Genomic DNA, 1401 nt, shown 5'->3' on the forward strand with positions numbered 1-1401 from the left:
TGGCTCAAGGCATCTGCCTAGGTGACTCGTGCCACCTTTACCCCTCTTCCACTGACCAGAATGAGTCCGTGCCTGACTCCAACAAAACCAGGATGTACACTCCTACCGTGAGGAAGACAGAATTTTTGGCAAGGAGACATCCAGTCTACCGGAAATGCCCAGCTCAACTACAAAAAGATAAATGTGTTGATGTACAAGGTCTCATATATGCTCTGATAACAACAAAAATTTCAGGGCTGGGTGCAGTGGCTTGTGTCTGTAATCCCAGCACTTTGCAGGGCGGAGGCGGCAGAGATCGCTTGGGGCCAGGAGATCAAGACCAGCCTGGGCAACATGGCAGACCCCATCTCTACAAAAAATATGAAAAAACAAATGAGTTGGGTGTGGTGGCATGCGCCTGTGCTCCCAGCTACTTAGGAGGCTGAGGAGGGAGGATTGCTTGAGCCAGGGAGTTCGAGGCTGCAATAAGCTGACTGCACCATTGCACTCCAGTCCAGACAGCAGGTTGAGACCCTGTATTTAAAAAATAAAAATAAAAAAGCCACAGGGAAGGAGAGGGCAAGAAAGGAACACAATAAATTTAAATATTTTATACACCCAACTTCATAGATTATTAAAACTTTATACCAACTCAATAGTGTGCATTATTTTCAAATACCAATAGAATATTTAGTATGGTCCCCTTCCCTACAAAATGATTCTAAAGTTCATCTGGAAAAATAAATGTGCAAAAGAACACACAACTTTTTGAATAAGGAAGAACATAAATAAGGCTGTCAGAATCAGTGTGATGCTGATCAATGCAATAGTCTAGGCCTGCACTGTCCCAGCGTGGTAGCCACCAGCCACATGTGGCTATCAAGCCCTTGAAATGTGGCCAGCCTGAACAGAGGTATGCTGAAGTATAAAATGCACACTGGACGGAGTGGGAAAAACACCATAAAACAACTCATTAATACGTTTCATATCCATTACCTGCTGAAATGATATGACTTAAAATATTATGAAAATTAATTTCATCTGTTTCTTTGCACTTTTTAATTGTGACTCCTAGAAAGTTTTAAATTACAGATGTGGCTCATCTATTTCTATTGGGCACTGCTGGTCTAGGAACAGACCCAGATTTTCCATCCATATCCTTTATAATATTTCCCAATGGAAACTTAGAGGTTTGTTTTTGGGTTTTTTTGTTTTTTGTTTTTTGTTTTTTTTTTTTTTTGAGACAGTTTGGCTCTGTCACCCAGGCTAGAGTCCAGTGGTATGATCTCAGCTCACTGCACCCTCCGCCTCCTGGATTCAAGCGATTCTCCTAGAAAGTTTTAAATTACAGATGTGGCTCATCTATTTCTATTGGGCACTGCTGGTCTAGGAACAGACCCAGATTTTCCATCCATATCCTTT

Source organism: Colobus angolensis, unplaced genomic scaffold, assembly GCF_000951035.1.
Source record: "Colobus angolensis palliatus isolate OR3802 unplaced genomic scaffold, Cang.pa_1.0 Scaffold37, whole genome shotgun sequence".
Taxonomy (NCBI): Eukaryota; Metazoa; Chordata; class Mammalia; order Primates; family Cercopithecidae; genus Colobus; species Colobus angolensis.